Source organism: Panthera leo, chromosome E2, assembly GCF_018350215.1.
Source record: "Panthera leo isolate Ple1 chromosome E2, P.leo_Ple1_pat1.1, whole genome shotgun sequence".
Lineage (NCBI taxonomy): Eukaryota > Metazoa > Chordata > Mammalia > Carnivora > Felidae > Panthera > Panthera leo.
In genome coordinates, this window is record NC_056693.1 from 26740947 (window position 1) to 26762724 (window position 21778).

Below are 21778 nucleotides of genomic sequence, written 5' to 3' on the forward strand. Positions count from 1 at the left end.
GGAAACAGGCTCCAGGCTCTGAGCCATCAGCCCAGAGCCTGACGCGGGGCTCGAACTCACGGACTGCGAGATCGTGACCTGGCTGAAGTCGGACGCTTAACCGACTGCGCCACCCAGGCGCCCCTGTCTATGGTTTTTTAAAGAGGCTCCATTACATAGGCATAATTGATTAAATTATTGGTCATTGGCGACTGAACTCAGTCTCAGCCCCTTTTCCCTTCCTGGAGGTCTGGGGTGTGGGCTTGAAGTTCCAGCTCCATAATCACATGTTGGTTCCTCTGGCAAGCAGTCCCCATTTTGAAGCTATCTAGGGACCCACTGAGTCACCTTATCAGCATAAGCTCAGGTATGGTTGAATGGTGTTTATTGTAAATAACAAGAGATGCTCCTCTCACCCTATCACTCAGAAAATACCAAGGGTTTTAGGAGCTCTGTGGCAAGAACAAGGAACAAAGACCAAATATGTACTTCTTATTTTATCACATCATTGTATGCTCTAGTGTGTGTGTGTGTGTGTGTGTGTGTGTGTGTGTGTGTTTGTTTTTGAGAGACAGAGAGAGACAGATCATGAACGGGATAGGGGCAGAGAGAGAGAGAGAGAGAGAAGCAAACAGAATGTGAAGCAGACTTCAGGATCTGTGCTGTGTCAGCACAGAACCTGAAGTGGGGCTTGAACCCACGAACCATGAGATCATGACCTGAGCTGAAGTCAGATGCTTAACTGACTGAGCCATCCAGGTGCTTCAACATCATTGTTCTGAGGTTTCAGGGGGATATGAATTTGGCGGGGGAGGGCACACTATTTAACCCAGTACAACATCAAGACTAAACCATTATTTAGGCAATGATTAACAAAAATTGTTACTCATATTTTTCTACAACACTCCTTGATTTGCATGAATAAGCTTTCTCTTTTCCTCATCTCCTAGAATGAAATAATCAAATGAACTTTAAAAATTCCCTAAACATTCCTCTTAAAAGTCCTTATAAGAAGTTTACTGGACAGGTTTACCATCTGTTTTCTGCTACAACCCTATTCTCTTGGGATTATTTGTAAGTAGACAATCACTTTAAAAAAATCATTTAATAAAGTATACAACCTCTCACAATCTTTATCCAAGGGACTATAATTATAAACTATTCTATAAAATATACACTTTCTCACATCTCCATCCAAGGAACTGTAATTTTCCCACATTCTCTTTTCCTTCTGCCTTTCTGAAGTCTAATGCAGACAGCTGACTACATGTATGACCCTTCCTCTAAGCTGTCCTATTGCTAACATGATCTGACCCTTTATCCTAAGATTCTATTACTTCTCTATCACTAACTAGTGTTTCCTCACTGTTGAGAATCAGAATCAGAAAAAATTTTTCTTCTCTTTCTATTTACCTTTTTAGATAGAAAATTATTAGCAAGGAGAGTCAAGAATTAGCCAAAGAAATTTGTATCAAAGTGTTCTCTTTCTATTTACCTTTTTAGATAGAAAATTATTAGCAAGGAGAGTCAAGAATTAGCCAAAGAAATTTGTATCAAAGTGTTCATGTCCTTTGAATTAAAAGTGTTTATGTCCTTTGACTTGGAAATCCCATTTTAGGAATGCCCCCCCAAGAAAACAATTTAGGCCATATACAGAGAATTAGCCATGACAATGCTCATCAGTGCATTGTTTGAAAGGGAAAAATATTGGAAACTAGACATAAATAATAATAGGAGTTTCATTAACCATATTTCTTTCTTCTTTCTTTAAATGGCTGTTATGCAGATATTAAAATGTTGAAGGAGAGTATTTATTAAAGTGATGCCCATAAAGTTGCTTAAGATTAAAAAGTAGATAAAAAAAGATATGACAGTGTGATCCTATTTTTAAATAAAACTGAAGAAAGAATATATTTGTGTAGATAAAGCATGAGAGGATGAGGGCACAAGCTTAGAGTGATTATCTCTGGGTAGTGTGATCAAGTATAATTTTTGTTTTCATCCTTTTGACTTTCTCTGACGAACTGTTATTACTGAGTGATAAATTTAAAAAGCACATTAAAAAAGAATGAATACAAAATTTCTAAAACCCCAAGTCTGTATGACTAAAGTTGCATATCAGGAAACTATGACTTTGAGCTAAAACAAAAGATGATGCCAGCAGCCCCTTTCTTCTCTGACTTTTTGCCTGAAGCCACCTCTCTTTCTCACCTTGCACCAGTCCAAATACAGACTCAGTGCTTGCCCTCAGAAAGCAATCTTCACTTTGCTGAAGTCCTCACAGGGGCAAGAGAAGAGGGGATTTACACTACACATGTGTAAATTCTACTAAATTTCCTTCTTAGAAATTTCTCCTTACCATAGTTCCTGGCTTCATTGGCACTCTCTCCCCCTTTCCCTCCCCACTCCAGATTTCTCTCTCTTCTAATACACAGAACAATTCAGCCTGGGATCATACCCACAGATTTCAACTACAGAGTGGACTGTTTTAATTTGAATCAAAACCCTGCCATTTACTATGTGACCCTGAGTAAATTACTTAATCTCTCTTGGCCTTAATTCCTTCATCTGTAAAATGGGGATGATAGTATCTTGGTGTGAGGATTAAGTGAAGTAAGTCATATGAAGAGCTTAGTATAATGGTTTCCATACAATAAGCACTCATAAACATCAGTCTTCACAGAACTTTGTTCTTCCCTCTCTTAGGCCACCAGAGCCAGTCCTGCTTCTGTAACCATTCTTTTTTGTCTATGAATCCAGCAGAGACTCCAAAGGTTGAGAATTGAACAGCTGGTGCCAGGAGTCTTATAGCCTAAGTGGGGGAACCAAGCCATTGTGTAAGATAGGACAACAGATTGTGAAACTGGCTTTGTCAGCAGAGATGTCTACCACCTCTGGGCTACATAAGGAAAGGTTAGGAAGTGGGAAAGGTGGGAGAGGGAATATTTGGAGAATATACCTCAGCTAAGAGGTTTCTGTTGACTACTCAGAGTGGGGGAGGAGATGCTTCCTCCTCACCTCAGACCATGTAAGAGGAAATTTGAGTGCACCATTTAGCAGCATGGCATGTGTCTACTAGAACTGGGGAAATAGGATCTATATTTTGACTTGTATTTGAAGAATCTAAAGGTGAGAGGCTGTGTCATGGATTGAAAGAACCAATATTGTTCAAATGTCCATACTACCCAAAGCAATCTACAAATGTAATGCAATCCTTATCAAAATACCAACAACATATTTCACAGAACTAGAACAAATAATCCTAAAATTTGTGTGGAACCACAAAAGACCCCAAATAGCCAAAACAATCTTGAAAAAGAACCAAGATGGGAGTTTCCCAATCCCAGATTTCAAGATATACTACAAAGCTGTAATAATCAAAGAAGTATGGTACTGGTACAAAAATAGACACATAGATCAATGGAACAGAATAGAGAGTCCAGAAATAAACTCATGCTTATATGGCCAACCAACCTACAACAAAGAATGCAAGAATATACAATGGGGGGGAAAGATAGTCTCTTCAACAAATGGTGTTGGGAAAACTGGACAGCTACATGGAAAAAAATGAAACTGGACCACTTCCTAACACCATACACAAAAATAAACTCAAAATATGAGACCTGAAACCATAAAATTCCTAGAAGTAAACATAGGCAATAATTTCTTTGACATTAGCTGTAGAAACATTTTTCTAGCTATGTCTCCTCAGGCAAGGGAAACAAAAGCAAAATTAAACTATTGGGACTACACCAAAATGAAAAACTTTTACACTGTGAAAGAAACCATCAACAAAACAAAAAGGCAATGTACTTAATGGGAGAATATATTTGCAAACGATATATCTGATAAGGGGTTAATACCCAAAATCTGTAAAGAACTTATGCAGTTCACATCCCAACCAAAAAACAAATGATCCAATTTAAAAATGGGCAGAGGACCTGAATAAACATTTTTCCAAAGAAGACATACAGATTGCCCAAAGACACATGAAAAGATGCTCAACATCATGAATTATCAGGGAAATAGAAATTAAAACCACAATGAGATATTACCTTACACCTGTCAGAATGGCTAAAATAAAAAACACAAGAATTAACAAGTGTTGGTGAGGATGTGAAGAAAAGGAACCCTCATGTATTGTTGGTGGGAATGCAAACAGGTGCAGCCACTGTGGAAAATAGTATGGAGGTTCCTTCAAATGTTAAAAATAGAATTACCATATGATTCAGTAACTACTGGGTGTTTACTCAAAGATGATGAAAACACAAATTTGAAAAGATATCTGTACCTGTATGTTTATTGCAATGTTATTTATAATAGCTGAGATATGGAAGCAGCACAAGTGTCCATCCATAGATGAATGGATAGAAAAGGTGTGGTACACACACACACACACACACACACACACACACACACACTGGAATAGTACCCAACCATAAAAAAACAAAATTTTGCCATTTGCAATATGGATGGACCTAGAGGGAATAATGTTAAGTGAAATAAGTCAGTAAGAGGAAGACAAATACTGTATGATTTCATTCACATTTGAAGTTTAAGGAACAAAACAAATGAACAAAGGAAAAAAGAGATAAGCAAACAAAAAATACAGACTCTTAAATACAGAGAACAAATTGGTGGTTGCCAGAGGGGAGATCGGTGGGGGGATGGGTGAAATAAAGGAAATTAAAAGTACACTTTTCTTGATGAGCACTGAGAAATTTATAGAATTATTGAATCATTTTGTATACCTGAAACTATTATAACACTATATGCTAATTACATATATACATGAATAATAATAATAATAAAAAAGACTTTTTCAACAAATGAATAAATGAATGAAACTTGCCTGGGAAAAATCAGAAAAAAAAATCTAGTCTTGCTTCAGTGAAATCAAGTAGAGCAAAGTTGAGATTAGCAGCTATTATCTATAGGAGGAAATGAGATTTTTTTTTTTTTGCTTCAATTTTAGACTTGGAAATTTATCAAGGTGAGGTCATCTTATCCACCAACATGCTACCCATCAGGGCCATCCATCAAAGGGAACTGCCAGTCTTCCTCTTAAAATTCCCTGGAGCCTCCCACCTTCATCCCTCATCTCCATGGCTTCATAACCACAGGCCCACAGGTCCTAGTCACCATGACCCAGATGTCACCAGGTCTCAGCAGTCTGCGAAGCAACATTCATGTTAGCCCACCATTGCTATTCTTTCCTTCATTTACTCACACAGAATCTCTATCTATTCTGTAAAATCTTCTTGCTCTAATACCTAGGAGTTCCTGAAGAGGAGACTCAAACCTGCCTGTGGCGACAGTCATCACTCATTGCCAGCCATGTTTACTTTGCTCTGGGTCCCCCTGGGGACCTGTGCAATGTCTGATGCCTGTAAACTACTAGTAGGAGCCTCATGAAAGCCAATGTTAATAATTTAGATATCTGGCCTGGCATGAGATCTCTGGATGGTCCCCCAATTTCCATTTCAGTGTTCTACACAGAGATGGCCTACTCTGAATAAAGATGAATTGAATACAATCAGGATAATCTTGTTCCCTTTTGGCAGATACTCAGTTGTCCATCATCATTTGCAGTAAAAGTGAACATGTAGTGCAATTCAGGACAATGAAACTTTGTTGGAAGAGGTCAAGGTCATCAAAAGGGCAAGGGTGTGACCACAGGTTGGCCCTAGAGCTGGACCCAGGCAATTGGAGGCTCTTCATCCCCTCCCCTGTCCTTGGAAGTTACATTCCACCCACCATTCCTACTCTAGGAGCTGTTCCAAGGACATAGCCTTGGGAGAGTAAGGTATTGAGACCATCTGGACTAAATATGTGACTTTATAAACTTTTAAGATCTTGGTGGGCGGGAATTTACTTGTCCTTGTGACTGCCCAAGGCAAGCCCTCATATATAAGCATCCTTGCTTATTAAATCTGCCTTCTACCAAAGAAAGAAAAAAAAAAGTGGAAAAAAAAAAGTGAGAGGCTGTGGTGGCTCATGCTGCCCCCTGTGGCAGAGAGGAGAGAGTGGCCCACACTGGTTGCAAGCTATACTTTCAGCAGGTTGGGGTCAAAGAGTGAGTGTTGTAGAAACCAAATGTGGACTCTTTGGAGACAGACTCTTAAAAGAAGTTTGTCAAGGGGGATTCCTGGAAGGGTTAAGGGACACTAGCGGGAGAGCAGTGTGTTTTTCCTACTGCTTCTGTAACAAATGACTACAAACTTAGTGGCTTAAAACAACATACAAATTTTTTTTTTCTTATAGTTCTAGAGGTCAGAAGTGTCAAATGGGTCCTCAGGACTGAATTCCTTCTACAAGATCTGGGAGAGAATTCATTTTCTTGTTTGTTTCATTTTCTAGGGGCCACCTCCATCCATGGCTCGTGGCCCCTTTCCTCCACCTTCAAAGCCAATAACATAGCATTTTTCTCCTCTCTGACCTCTGCTTTTGTCCCCACATCTTTTCTCCAGCTGTGACCTTCATGTATCCTTTTTGTAATGACTCTTACAATAATACTGGGCCCACTCAAATAGTCTGAGATAATCTCTCCATCTCAAGGTCCTTACCTTAATCACGCTATGTAAGGGAACATGTTCACAGGTTGCAGGTTGCAGGGCAACCTGCAAAAATGTGGACATCTTTGGGGAGCTATCAGTCAGCCTGCTATACGCAGACTATTGCAAACCAGTCTGGGGTTGAGGTTCAGTTAGCTGTCTGGAGGAGAGGCACTGCCTAAGCCAAAGGAGGCATCTACAGAAGTGCCCCAGAAAGAGAGGGTGGGGGAGGAGGGAAAGCACTAGTTGATAACTGTACTTTGGTCATTCTAAGGGCATGGAACTCAAGTGACAACAGTAAGACATACAAAGTGCCCCTTTTCCATAACTTCCTGTCTCCTTGAACACATATCTGGAAGGGCCAAAATTTCATCTGGCAAGTCGGGGAAGAGGTGTACTAGATGCTAATTTTAAATTATGGAAACAAAATGATGTTGTGATTGAAAAAGCCCCAAAAACCATGAGTCCTGTTTGAGATTTTATTGTGATGTAGAAGAGAATGAATCAGAGCACAAAGAGAGATCCTGAAGTGACTGAGATAAAATGAGGTTGGTTCCTGCTTATACCCTTTCAACTTCCTGGTTTAATAAACAGGCTATGTCTGTATACAATTCTGAATTCCATCATTAGTCCAGAAACCACTTGAAGGCAAGAACTGGCTCCTTTATCCTTCTTCCCTCCAAGCCTGTATGCTAGATCCACCTGACATAAAGCATGGCTCTTGAGAGATGGTCAGGAACCATATGCTACTGGGAGATAGGATCCAAGTCCATTTGCAAATGTTCCACTTCTCTCTCCCAGTGATGTCAAGATCGCTCAGTTCCATGAACAATTTATGCCTTCAGAAGCCACTAAGTGAAGTGATATAGACATTTACCCACAGCACACGCAGGTGATAGAAGGGGCCTTAGAATCCAGAATAAACATGACCATGGTTGCTGACATCAGCTCCCACTTGGTCTGACTCTGTCAGAAATAGTCTGCATTGTGGGTGGTTAGTGAGCCATTCCAGCTTGTCACCAGTGGACAGAATAATGACACCTTGAATTAATTTATATGATGATCCAAGAGGTGCATATATTCATACCTCTGCAGTTCATCTGTACTTGTCCCCACTGAGGAAGTTGCTGTTAGGAACCTTGGGAGGCTGGACAGGTTAATGGTGAAGAGTGCAGAGCCCGTAGCCACACTCACCTGGTTGGGAATTCTGGTTTGCCCCACTTATTACCTGTGCAACCTTGGACAAGTTAACACAAGTTAACACACTGAAGCTGGAGCCTCAGTTCCCTCTTCGGTTAAATGCGGAAATAAGAAAATTCATATAAAATACTTACTACAGTGTCTGGCACACAGTCAATACTCAAAATATATGTCATTCTTGCTACTATTTATTGTGTGGCACAGAGTAGTCACTTAATAAATAATGATTTGATGAATTGGCAGGTAAAGATGGCTTTCTAACCACACTCCTCTCTCCCTGTTTAAAATCCTTCCAGGGCATCTTACTTTACAGGCTATCATGGGATAGATAGAGCAGCTATTTGTGGGTTCCATGATCATCTCTGGATGCCACAGCCATCCATCTGCTTCCAGGAATATGATTGGAGGACAGGGGGGAGATGAACAGGGGGATATTAAGTGAATCAGGAGGGAGGTGTGATGTAGAGAAAGGGAATGTGAAGGGAAGAAGAAGGAGAGGGAAGCTCCCAGGCCCAGCTCAGTCTTTTCCCTCAGGACCAGATTCCTTCCCCTCCCTGCTCCTCCCTACTTACAACAGGCTCCATACTCAGGATCCAGCCCACCAACCCTCCTTCCTCAGTCACCCTCCCTGGAGAAACCCAACACAGTGGATGGAGGAGCCTCAACTCTCAGAGGTATAGCAGTTGATGTCCAATGGTACAAGAAGATGGTGGCCATCTGTCATTCTGTTCCAGTATTACAATCTTGATTTCCTGTCCCTAGGCCTCAGTTCTCCCATCTGACAAATGGGACAGTGGGATTATATTGTCTCTTCTAACTTTACCCTGCTATGTTATGATTCTAGGATTTCGCTTCAAAGCTCTCATTGCAGGAAGTCCGTTCCTCCCTTCTCTGGCTTCCATAGTGCTTTGCTGGTCATCTGTGCTAGCATTTATTAAAGGCATGAGCTCTAATTGTCCCTCTGTCTCTCCCTGCCCTACTGTTATAGACTGAGTTGTGTCCCCCCACCCAAATTCCTATGTTGAAGCCGTATGCCCTAAAGTGACTGACTGTATTTAGAGGTAGGGACTTTAGGGAGGTAATTAAGGTTCAATGAAGTCATAGGGTGGGACCCTAATTCCATAGATTTGTTTTAATAAGAAGAGGAAGAGACAGTAGATCTCTCTGTCTCTCTGTCTCTCTCTCTGTCTCTGTCTCTCTCTCTCTGCATGCACAGAGAAAGCAACCATCCAGAACCTAAGGAAAGGGCTGTCATCAGAAACCTACCCTGAATGGCCCTTTCTGGTCTCCAGAATTGTAAGAAAATAAATTTTTATTGTTTAAGCCCCCTAGTATATGGGATTCTGTCATGGCAGCCAGAACAGACTATACCTGCTTTCCCAGTCTGCCTGCTTCCAGAAACCTGTGGGCACTACATTCAGTCTATTTAGGGTGTCCCCAGGTGCATGCCTGCACCTACACACACCACACATATTCCTCCTTATAGGTTATGGTGGCATGAATGAAAGAAAATACAGCCGGAAGACTGATGTCGGTAAAATAAAGGAATAAGCAGGCTTTAGCCAAGACACTTAATAGGCTAAAGGGTAACTCGCAGTTGGGTGTGTAAACCCAGCTGTGAACTTGGTGGCTGGAATAGGGAGTTGGGAGTGCAGCCAGAGGGCCTGTGTTCAAGCCCTGATTCTTCCCTTACTAGCTGGAGACCTTGGAGCAAGGTCCTTAACTGCCTGGATCTCAATCTTCTCAGTTGTGAAAGAGGCAGACCACCACCTGTCCCCAAGTAGGTATTAAATATTGTGTGGCACTACCATGTGCTCGCACACAGGACTGCTCCACTAATGAGAGCTATCTTATATTAGTATTATTAGTGGTTCCTGTTCCTTTACGTATAGCACCTCCTAACTCTCTGAGTCTCATTGACACCGGCATTCAGCGGTGAACTTCACCACCTACGTCCTGCCTTCAGGGAGAGCACAGGGCTGATGACCCAAGCGCTAAGATCCCATTCAATCCTTCAACAACCGATGGGCCCAGCCGGGATCGCTGTCCCGGAGGTGCAGAGAAACAGGCTCTCGCCTGCGCAGCTCCCACTCGGGGTCACAGAGCCAGTGGAAGGATCCTTGAACAGTTCAGGTGCTGGGGCCCAGGAAGGGCTGGCGCGGGCAAAGGCGTGCCTACTGAGCTGTCGCCTCTCCTCCCCGCGGACCTGGGCGGGGGATAGCGCCCCGCGCCTCGAAGCCCCCTGTGCGCGCCCCAAGGCCCAGCGCCAGCCGGCACGGCACCTCCAAGGCTGCTGCGGGGAGCCGGCGGAGCACGTCTCTGCGGTAAACGAGGCGCCGGACATGCTCGGCGGTGAACTTGGCCGATTTAGACACTCAGCCTTAATTGCGGCGAGCTCCGGCCACCGCATCCACGCGGGGCAGATGTGCCTCGGCGCCGCCCGGTCCAATTGCTCCCACTTATCCCGGCGTCGCCGGCCGGGTGGGGAGCGCGCCTCCAGGAAGCGCCTCTGTCAGCCGGCGGAGCCGCGGGGTGGCCGGATCGATGGAGCCCCCGCGACTCGCCCCCGCCCGCGATCAATTGGCACCCACCCCCGCCATTGCCTCCGAGCCGCAGCTGTGCACACCGGACGGGTCAATGCGTCTCGAGCGCCGGGAACCCGGTCCTCGCGGGTCCCCGCGGCCTCCCTGGGCGCTCCCGTGGGGCAGAGGCCGAGCGGTGCCCCTCCTCCCAAGCCAGCTCCGCGGGACTCGGCGGCAGCCCTCGGGCTGCGGGGGGCTGTGGATGGGGCGAAGGACAGGGCTCCCACTGCTTCGAGAGCTGCCCTCACGGTCTCTGCCCTGTCCCCTCCCTTTCCTGCTCTTCGCGCCCTGGGTGCCCGGCCACTCCTGTCCCTCACTTCTCCCAGTCTTCCTCTTCCCCACATTTCTTCTCACCTCTCTCTCCACCTCATTATGCGCCCTCCCCCCTTCTCATTCCATCTTAATAGCACTCCTCTTGTTTGTTTCTCTACCACCTGCCCTCACTTTCTTCCCCGCCCCTTCCCCTTCCTCTGCTTTCTATTTGCTTGTGGTCCCTTCCACAACCCATGGCGGTCTCTCTGTCACTGGCTCCCCTGCAAATACATTTCTTTATTCCCCCTGTCCCCATCTTCCTCCCCTCCCCCCGTCTCATTTTAATGCAGACTGATAGATTTGAAGGCCTTAGCCGGCCCCCAGGCAGGTGCGGGTCCCAGGCACTGGGTAATTGCTTACTAGAGGGCAGGAAGACCCTCTCAACCCTTCAAGTAGAATCAGGATGTTAGCAGAATTAAACTCGGGCCCTCTAATTACCCCCTCGGCTCACTATTAATGTTTTCATTTGAGCTCATGGTGAATGAGTCTTTGTCAGAGAAAATCAGCAACACCCGTCTGCAGGCAGCCACAGAAATACAAAGAAACCACAGGACAGCAGAGAGATTTTTGGTTTAGAGCCCCCAAACCTTTGACAAATTACCCCATGGCTGTCTTCCCCCACTCCTCAATTCTCTTTCTTCTTAAGTTCATAAAATGAGGTCTTCCAATGCGTAGAATGGGCACCAGAATAGGCCAGCTCACTCTCCTACCTGAGAAGCAATACCTGATTCTCAGCATTATCTTCCAAAGGGTTCTGTCTGCTCCCATCAGAAAAATACTGTCTGTTACAATGGGGTTTTCTGCTCACATTCATTCAGACAATTAAATCCTCAGCTCCTAAGATGCCCCCTTTTAAAACCTTAAAGCAGTAGCTAAAGCTGCCTTTCTCTTAGTCCTGGAGAGGAGTGGCTACAAGGCTTTCTCAGCCTCACAGCAAGCTGCTCCATTACCTTCAAACCTTTCAGATTCAGAGAAGCAGAAAGGACACTTCAGATTAGAGTCCTCTACTGTGTTCAGAACCACCTGTGCCTGCTGCTTCCTTACCTGCCCTGGGTTATTTCTGATATGTTGAAAAATTAGCAAAAAAAAACAAACAAAAAAACCCCACAATTTTTGTGGTTAAAAAAACATAGTTAAAGGGGTGCCTGGGTGGCTCAGTTGGTTGAGCGGGTGACTTCGGCTCAGGTCGTGACCTTGCGGTTTGTGAGTTCCAGCCGCATCTGGCTCTGTGCTGACAGTCTGCTTCAGATTCTGTATCTCCCTCTCTCTCTCTGCCCCTCCCCCACTCACATTCTCTCTCTCTCTCTCTCTCTCTCTCTCTCTCAAAAATTAAATAAACATTAAACAAAAAGTAGTTAAAAATAAGAACTGCAATAGGTGAACTTCCCAGACATCGCCCTCTTCTTCCCCCCGTTTCCTCCCTGAGTTCTATCTAGTTGGACTTAAGTTTGTGTAAGGATGGGAGCAGTGAGCCATTAGCCTTCTGCCTCACTTTTACAAAAAAGCCACAATTAGACTTTTGATGTCATCTACTGATGGAGTCTGTTGTAAATTCACATAGTAACTTAGTGTCAATTGCAGAAAGGCCTGTGTTCCACATGGCACTTGACTGCCAGCTGCCCGCAAATTGTCATGAAAACCATACAAGTCCACAGTAGCTGTGAGGAGAAGGGTGCCCCTGGAGGCCGGCCAGCTTACAGTCAGAGGCCCACCCAGAGCACTGTGAAAACACACTCATCCCTCAGGAGGAAATGTGTGCACCGTTCTTGGAGCACACAGCTGGCAGTGCTGTATGAATTAATGTTTTAAATCAACTCTGTATTTATCTTGTGATTAACACCATTATACTGTATTAGGTTCCTTGGTGTGAGAACATTTGCTTCTTGAAAGTATACATGAAGAATATCTCATTATTTTTATAATTGTCTTTTGGCATTTATTCATTTAGTTCAATATACCAGAACTCTCACAAATGGACTTAACCTGACCTCTTCTGGTCTCTCATGGTTCCTTATTTTAGAGAAGCCTAGCATCCATCTCCCCTCCAGTATTTTTGTTGGGAAACCACTTTTCCCCAAATCTTAGCCCAGTAAGTTCTGCCTGGAGTGCGTGTGGATTAGTTAGCCAATCAGAACATCAGATTCCCCTTGGGAGAGCATGTGACCGAATTTTCTCATCGAGATAGAATTTCGGAGCTTTGTTTCAGACTGCTATAGAAGACTCTCTCCTGTGTTCTTCTGGAATGTGGGCTGTTAAGGCCTTGGGTTTCTGGCAGCCATTTTGTCACCATGAAGCAAAAGCCAGGCTGAGAATAGATCCAACACAGAAGATCAAGGAGTGGAGAGGGAGAAGTATCAGTCATTCCTGATGGGGTTTAGGGGTGATGGTGGGAGGTTTGGAGCCGAAGGCCAACAAAGAATTATTGAAGATGTCTTTGGTGCAAAAAGGTGATTTTATTAAAGCACGGGGACAGGACCTGTGGTCAGAGAGGGCTCTACTGGGGCTGTGATGGGTAACTGATTATATACCCTCAGGTTGGGAGGGGATTAGGGGCAGCATAAGTTTCTAAGGAATTTTGGAAGCAAGGTTTTCAGGACTTTGATGGGCTAGCTCTTGTCAGGAAAATGCCATTTACTACCATTTAGTAAAACCTCAGTCATGAGACCCTTCAGATATACATCAGGGGGCCATAAGTTTAGAGTATGATTGCCAGCATGTATCTTGGAGGAATTGAGATAAAGGAAGTTTCCAAAGGAATTTTTATATGTTAAAGTAGACTTACAGGATCCTGGGGGTGGGGTGTCAGGATAATGTTAGGCCAAGATTCCCTTTGCCCCTAGCAAAGTGTCATCATCAAGGCAGCCGAGCTCCTAGAGGGAGGTAACTCTGCCTGTTTCAAGGATGTAGGCAGTAAAGGAATTTAATTTTTCATTTGCCTTTGTTTCCCACATCACCATGGCAAGCACTTAAACCCCCTTACATCTTGATGAGGGTGATATTAGGGCTCCAGGAAATGGAGTCTATAGGTGCCAGGCACTGGAGATTAGGCTATGGATAAGATTGCCTTTTTCTTGCAGTTTACTAAGTTATCTGTAAACTGAAGGAGACTCCTGTCCTGCATGACTGTGATGTCTATCAGTCAGCCATTTGCTTTCTTTCCTTTCCCTGTTCTTGGGCAGCTAGGAGTGTCTGAGAAATATCACACATATCCCACCTGGCTGGGGTGGGGGGTGCTGTTAACATGTACTTTGCCCTCAGCTTGCCCCATGCTCCCTCATCAATTCCTGCTGTGGATTTAAGCTGGGGAACTGCCCTTCTAGCTTGAATGAGAGTGCTGGAAGGGGATTTAGAAGTCAGAGTTCAATAGTCTCATCTTACAGAAGGGGGAACCAAGGCCTAAAGACCAGGAAGCTGGAATGAGTCAGAGCCAGCCTGAGAATCCAGTCCTCCTGTTCCTTTGTACACAGGAAGTCTGACCTGATGGACATGGTGGAGAAAAAGCAGAGTGTGGTAAAAACTGAAATTCAGACTTTTAATTAAATTAAACCCATCAGACATTTTGTTTTGTTTTGTTTTGTTTTGAGCAGCTCTTATGTTCCTACAGTGCCAGGCACTGTGCTAGGCATTGTGAGTGTCCAAATAGACTTAGGTACAGGGGCTCCTGGGCTGCTGGAAAGGGCTGTGCAGGTAATACACTGCCTAACACGAGGAACATCAATAGACACCCTATAGACACCCTAGCATCATGCAGTGCACAACAGTATGGCAGCTCTGGTGTGTGGGGGGCATAAATAGTTATCCCTGAATGTTGTCAGCCCCATGTATGGGGATGCAGAAAAAAATGAGACTGTGCCGTGCCCTGTAGGAGTTTGGTCTATCACATGGGCATCTGTCTGTATAGTCCACTCGCAAGGAGAGCCCTTCATAAGCTCTAATTCCCTGACTTTAAAAACAATGATAAGAGTGCCAGGGGCACATAAGGAAAAGCTAGCTCATGCCCTGCTTAATGCCAAGCTTTCTTAATAATTTTCGATGATTGGGAAGAGGGGGATGGTGAGTGGGGAAGCCAGAGGGGAACTGGTGGAAGAGAAATGCTGTGGCCAATTAGCTGAAATGTTGCAGTCAGCGCAGCCCCAGCCTGATGGGCTCATTAAGCCACAGAGCTCCTTGTCAGTTTTTGGTCATAGTCAAGAGCAGACGTGGACCCTCTGCCTTGCATATGTGTCCCGTCGTGTGCTCCTGTGTGTGCAGGTCTGCCTGTTTCTCTCAGGTCCCCTGGTGTCCTCCCCTTCTGCCCCCCCCCTCCCCGCTAGAGGGTCTGTGGCTTGTGCTGACTGTTCCACCCCGAAGTCTTTCCCAAATACCAAATGATTTCTCTGCATGCGTAGATTATATTTTCCCTTTGAAAGTTTAATCTGAATGCTCAATGTTCAGTTGCCAAAGGCTGTGAACTAATTTCTTCTGTCATTGCCACTTGGTGAAAATGTCATCATTAGTGAGGCAGGAGATGCTAAAGAAAGGCGAGAAGGGAAGAAAAGGGTGGGTAGGAGGGCCCCAGACCCTCCCGGAGACTCCTAAATGCCACAGCAATTAGAGACCCAGAGCTGGGGTCTGGGGAAGGAGCAGCCCTTATGGGGAGTCCAGGTGTGGGCAATGATGGAGGGACACTCAGGGGGCTGACAGCTTGGCCCTGCTCCCTAGGTGGAGTGAGCTCTCTCGGCCAGCATGCCCTGGGGACAGGCAGCCAGAGTCCAGGGTGACCTCTATAATGAGAAACATTCCTAAACAAGAGTTCTGCCTTTTGCAAAATCACTGTTCACTCTGTGACCTGGTGTGGCTTATGTAAGGGTCCTTGCAAGAGTGACTCCTTGCACCTGGGCTGGGGAGACTTTGTGGACAAATGTGCCTGCTACCTGTTACTGGTAAGTTAGAACTCAGCCCACAGCCAGGGTAAACTCAGAGCTAGGTTCCATACTCAAATGCTTTCTGTCCTGTGACGTCTGGGCATGTTCGTTTTGCTATTCCCCTTAAATTGTTTTTGCATCCCTGTCTTACATTTTAAGTGATTTTCTTTGTTTAAAAATATATATGAAATGAGAAATAATTTAATAAAAAGGCACAGAAAACATAAGTGATTCCAAATGACTTCCCCTATCTCCATCCCTGACACACATGGTGTTCTGATTTCTCTGTGCTAAATTTCGTACGTCACCTTGTAATTCCATTTGGATGTGAGCAATTTACAAACCTAGCACAGACAAAATATTGGAGTGCTTACAGAGAGTGCCAAGAAATGTGCTAGACACTTCCATAATTCTTTCTTCCATTTAATATTCACAAACAGCCTGATAAGATAGGCACTATGGTCTCTACTTTTTTAGATGAGGCTCCAAAATGGTCCGTGATTTGACCCAGGGTTTGCAGTGTAGAAAATGGCTGAGCTGAAATTTGCTCCTGAGAGTTAATCAACTTATAGTATAGTGCTCTTTATGCTATTTATACCATGTTTCCTGTTAGTGAATTGTAATCATAACTGTTTTTGTTAGCTCTTGCCCTCTCTCTGGTCCTTAGTGCCCTCATCTGTGGAATGGGTATGATGTTCTAGGTCCTGCCTCCCTCACCAGGTGGTTATGAGGAATGAACTGGATAGCACATGGATAGAGTGGTAGCAAAGGAGTGTTGGCAGCATGAGGAACATGACTGAGGTATTTAGAATCTTACCAACATCTTCCTAATAGCCCACGCCCTGTTGGCCACCATAATTGTGACCTGGAGCACCAGCCAAGGCTTGGGTTTGGAAGTCCAAATCCAGGACTGAAGAAGGGGTGGTGGATGCTTGGAAACTGCCTTCTCTAGAATTTGTATCCTCTAATCCACTGCACAAAAAGTGGTGATTCCACTTTCAAAACCTGACTCCCATTCTCCCCCATCCCCTACCACCTTCAGGAACAGTAACGACATTTCTGCAGCAGAACCTGCCTTCAGACCTTCTGACAGGCACCTTTCCAAGTTCATGGGCTGAGTCCCATCTTGGACCTATAATGGAGGAGGGGAATGAGATCCTTGGTTCCTGGTTGGTAAGCACTGTTCAGATGTTCCCCATCACCTGGATCTTGTCGTGGGCCAGGTGGATGGGTGGTCTTCTTGGGGGCTGGCTCGACCATCAGAGCCTGGCCTCAAACTGCTTCCTTGTCAGGGCAGCGATCAACTCCAATTGAACAAGTAGAGCAGTGACCATGATCCTGGGGACTAGTGGTTGGTTCCAAAGCTGCCCTGGAAAGATGCCAGGAACGTATTTTAAATAATTACTTAAGCCTTTGTTTGCATCTGCTGCTCTGAGCAGCTCCTGAGGCACCTAGTTTAAGGCCCCCATCAAATCAGGACTTTACATTGGCAACAAATTCCTTTCTCCTTCTGGCTTATATCCAGAGACCTAGCAATTTATTTTGCCAGGTTGAATGAAGAGTTCAGGGCTGACAAACCTGCCTTCAAACCCAGGGGCCCACCCTGCTGTCTTCCAGTTGCCCCTACTCATCATCTTTGCTTATTTGTTTCTAGAGCACTCACCCCAAATACTCACCCTCCAAAAATGGAGCAAAAGAGAGCAAACTGAAGTGGCTACTCATTTGAAATTCCCTAAGATGTCAGACCTTCTCATCTAGACCCAGGCTAGTGTGTGGGATTCCTATGGGCTCTGAGTCACAGTCCTAGACCCTTGTTGTCACCAAGACAACTCCCCCTAGGCACCTTCTGGGTAAGTCCTCGGCTTCTTGTTGCTGGGACAAAGGAAACTTTTCCTTGAATGAGCTCTCAGTTGAACAGATTCCTGAAGAGTCAGGAGTGGGAGGCCCACACTTGGAAGCTAACTTTGTAAAGGAGGAGCAGTTGATAAGCAGGAAAGTAGGATGGCATCTTCTTTCTTCTATGCCAACTTTACAAAGGGTATTTTTCCCCCTCATTACCTCATTCAACTTCTCAATAACTCAGTGAGTCATCATGGGAAGAATTTATCCCCATTTCAGGAAACTGAAGGTCAGAGAGGCCAACTGATCTTTCCAAGGTCATATATTCAACTGCAGGAATTGAAGCTGAGACTCAAATGTATTTGTCTGGTTCCAAATTCAACCAGTGGCTGCTTCCAAGGATCAGTGCTTCCCCTGGATATTTTGTGAATGATACATGTTGTTGGAGGTGTTTGGAGGGTGGAGAGAGTACCTCAGGGCAGGGGTAGTCCAGGCAGGCTTATTGAAGGAGTGGACCGCTCCTGGGCCCTGGGCAAAGGAGAGAATCTGGCCAGGCACAGGGTGGGTGACCTCTCAAGGTTGCTCCCTGCCCAAGGTCTCTCTGATTCTGCAGGATCCAGATGCCTTCTTCGCCCCTATCTCCACCTCTCTCACCAGGGACCAAAAAGCTTGAAATTAAAAAGTCATCATCTGCTGGAACAAGGCAGCTTTGGGCCCTGGGGCCAGGCCGATGAGGACCATACTTGACGGTGCCTGTTCACAGCCTGCCTGGGCTAAGGGGATGGGAAAGTCATTACCATCTGGCTGCTGAACCAGACTGGTCAAAGGAAGGACACAGTGGCTCAGCTGGGGTCATAGACACCCAACTTCAGGCTGGAAGCTGCATCTGAGACTGTCACCCCACTTCATGCTGCTTCTTTCCAGCTGTTCCCAGATCCTTGTCCCAGTCTCAGCCTGGGCCTGGAGAGAATTATCGAGAAAGTCAGTTCCTACATCCTTATTTGTGTAATTTCCTGCTAAGGAAAGAAAGGGGAAAGGCAACACATAGACATTTTCATTTATATCAGAGTAATTTCCATAGCTTTTGCTTTGACCCTCATGTAATGATTGTTTCCTGAGTATCTACTCTGGGCTAGGCACAGCGTCTGTGCTGGATGTACTGAGATAAGTCAGACACTGTCTTTTCCTTTGTAGGAGTGTTGGGGAAAGATGTACAGAGGATGTAAAATTTCTGAAGGATATAAGTAGAAATTTTTCAGAGTCTTAGGCATGCAAGTGAGAATGCAGGAGAGAGACATCCCAAGCAGAGGGACCGCTGTGTTCAAAGGCCTGAGACGGAAACATATTGACTTATTTGGGAAATGGCATGTCATTTGCTGTGCTTGGTGTTAATTATGGTAGAAAACTCAGGCTGTGGCCAGATTATTCATCCTTTATGCCATGCCAAGAAGTTTGGAATTTTATCCCACAGATCCTGTTTGGAAGCAATAGGGGTTGGGTGGGTAATACAATTTTCCAAACTGACCTTCAGAATCCAGCTCAAAAATGTAGGAATGTGGACAAGATGACTTTGAAGGTTCCATCCCCCTCTGTGATCCTAAGCTTTGTTTTCTAGGTCCCCTCTCTTCCAGGAAGCCTTCCAAGTTGTCTATCCCAACAGCTGCTTTCCTTGTATATATTATCATAGTATTTCCTGTATGACTCACACAGCACCTGTCAGACACTCCATTTATTTACTCATTCATTCACTCACCAAATATTTATTTGGTACTTTCTCCATAATGGGTACAATGTTAGGTTTTGTGGATAAAAAAGATGAATAAGATGGACATAACTCCTGTTCCCATGGAGCTTATAGGATAGCAGGAAATTAAATCAGGATATAGGGACAATGTTATCAGTGTTGGGAGGAGACTTATAGGCATTATAAGAACATGTAATGAGGTGACATGATCTCTGCCAGAGGGTGGGGGACCAAAGATAACTTCCCCAAGAGGTGCTTTTTCCCCCAACTGAGAGTAAAAGGTTAAGTAGAAAGTAGGAGTACAGGCTAGCAAGGGTTCTGCAGGCAGAGAGAACAGGGTGGGCCAAAGCCTTGGTGGAAAGGGAGAGGAACTGAGCAAAGGGCAGTGTGGTTGAGGTGTGGTGAGAGCTGAGGACTGCAGAAGCAGGTCAAGTGGCCCCTGGAGGGAATGTGGGATTCATCTTGGGGGCAACAGGAAGTCATTGAAAAGTTTTGACATGATGCATTTTTACAAAGATCACTCTGGTTGCAGTGGGAAAGAGAGTAGGAGAGGCAAGACAGCAGAGTGTGTAGGAGGCCAGTACAAGTCCAGGCTGGAATGATTGTGGTTTGGACTACAGGTGTCTGTGGAGATAGACAGAAGTGGACAGATTTGAGAATATTGTTTGATCAGCTCAGGAGATGATGGAGATACGTTTGTAGGACTTTTGGCTGGTGTGTGTATATCACATCCCACCAGGTGTTTAACAACCCCAGTGCCTCCCCATCTATAGAATAATTGATTTAGAATATTATAGGTACCTAATAAATGTTTTTATAATGACAGCTTAACTGAGATATAATTCATACACCATTCAATTCACCCCTTTAAAGTGTATGATTCAATGGTTTTTAGTACATTCCAAGATTTATGCAATTACCATGATCAATTTTAGAACATTTTCATTACCCCAAAAAGAAACTCTGTACCTCTTAGCACCTCTCTGCTTCTTCCCACAGCCCTAGATAGCCACTAATCTATTTGCTATCTCTACGGATTTGCCTATTCCAGATATTTCATATAAATGGAGTCAAAAGTATGTGGCTTTTTCTGTCTAGCTTTGATTTGGCATAATGTTTTCAAGGCTTACCAACACTGTAGCATGTATTAACATTTCCCTCCATTTTGCCAAATAATTTCCCATTGTATAGATAGACCAGAGTTTATTTATCCATTCATCAGCTGAGGGACATTTGAGTTGGTTTCATTATTTGACTATTAAAAATGGTGCTGCTATGAATACTTGTGTATAAATTTTCTTGTGGACATATATATATATTTTAATTTCTGTTGGATGTATACTTGGGAGTGGAATTGTGAGGTCATATGGTAACTCTGTGTTTAACCTTTTGAGGAAATGTCACACTGTTTTCCAAGTGGCTATAACATTTTTAATTTCTATCATCAGGGTATGAGGGTTCAAATTTCTCCACATTTTCACCAACACTTGCTATTTTATATCTTTTTGATTACAGCATTTCTAGTGGATGTGAAGTATTTCATTGTGGTTTTGATTTTCATTTCTCCAATGGCTAACAATGTTGAGCATATTTTCATGTGTTTTTTGGTCATTTGCATATTTTTTTTGGAGAAATGTCTATTCAGATTCTTTGTCCATTTTCAATTAGGTTGTTTGTCCTTTTTTTGAAGTTGTAATAGTTCCTTGCATATTCTAGACGCAAATTCTTTATCATCTATATGATTTATAAACACTTTCTCTCATTCCATGGGTTCCTTCCACTTTCTTAGTTGTGTCCTCAGAAAGCTCAAAAGCTTTTAATTTTGAAGAAGTCCAACTTATCTATTTTCCTTACACTTTTATTGTCATATAAGAAACCATTGCCTAATCTGAGGTCACTATAATTTTTACCTATGCTTTCTTCTAAGACTTTTATAGTTCAACTCTTCTATTTAGGTCTTGACCCATTTAGAGTTAGCTTTTGAATAAGGAGTGATGTAAGGGTTTAACGTCATTATTATTATTTTTAATGTTTATTTATTTTGGAGAGACAGAGAGACAGACAGAGTATGATTGGGGCAGGGGCAGAGACAGCGGGAGACACATACTCTGAAGCAGGCTCCAGGCTCCAAGCTGTCAGCACAGAGCCTGATGTGGTGCTCAAACTCCCAAACCATTAGGTCATGACTGAGCCAAAGTCAGATGTTCAACCAACTGAGCCACCCGGATGCCCTGGGTTTAGCCTCATTCTTTTGCATGTGGGTATCCAGTTGTCCCAGCACCATCTGTTGGAGACTCTTCTTTCCTCGTTGAATGGTCTTGGCACCCTTGTCAAAAATCAGTTGGCCATAGATGTATGGGTTCTTTCAATTCTATGTATATGAATTCCATATGAGAATTCTATATGACTTTCAATTCTATTCCAATGGTCTGTATATCTACTCTTATGTTAGTACCACACTGTTTTGATTACTGTAACTTTGTAGTAAGTTTTGGAATCAGGAGTGTGGGTCCTCCAAGTTTATTCTTTTTCAAGATTGTTTTGGCTATTTGGAGACCCTTGTAATTCCATATGAATGTGAGGATTGGCTTTTCCATTTCTACAAAAAAGGACCTTGGAATTTTGATAGAGATTATATTGAATCTGTATATTGCTTTGGACAAT